We start from the raw sequence: 533 nt of genomic DNA, 5'->3' as shown, positions 1-533 counted from the left end.
CATATTTTAACATTTCAAACAGATTAATCAAAAGTAAAACTTAAGTGAAAAAAAACTAAGTTGGAAAAAATACTTTGTGCACATTTAACTTTCACTTATGTGTGTATTTTGTCAAACATAGTCGTAGCCTGAGCTATTTGACCCTTTGAGCTCTCTAGACAACATTTTAAATTAATATTTTAATAATTAATTAATTAATTAAATACTGCCAATGTGAAATTATCTTCTTTAAAAATGATCTCAATTTAATCAGACTGTTTTTTCTCTTATCTGATATGAAGACATTTGTGAGTGTCCGTCCACCAGTGACCAGCAGATGGCAGTCTAGCTGTTAGCTGTACAGTTGATTATCAAAAATGCAATATATTTTTTAATATATTTCACTGCTGAAGGCAGTGTAAAACAAATTGCCATGATTTTTGTGCTCTGACTATCATTAATATTAATGTCTTCATGTATGTTTATCAGATTCTTTTGTTTCCCAAAAAGTTATTTTAATATTCTATTCTATTCTATTCTAAACACAGAATAGA

The sequence above is a fragment of the Sinocyclocheilus rhinocerous genome, unplaced genomic scaffold, assembly GCF_001515625.1.
Source record: "Sinocyclocheilus rhinocerous isolate Xijiao unplaced genomic scaffold, SAMN03320098_v1.1 scaffold561, whole genome shotgun sequence".
In the NCBI taxonomy this organism is placed as follows: domain Eukaryota; kingdom Metazoa; phylum Chordata; class Actinopteri; order Cypriniformes; family Cyprinidae; genus Sinocyclocheilus; species Sinocyclocheilus rhinocerous.
This window is presented reverse-complemented; position numbering follows the sequence as displayed.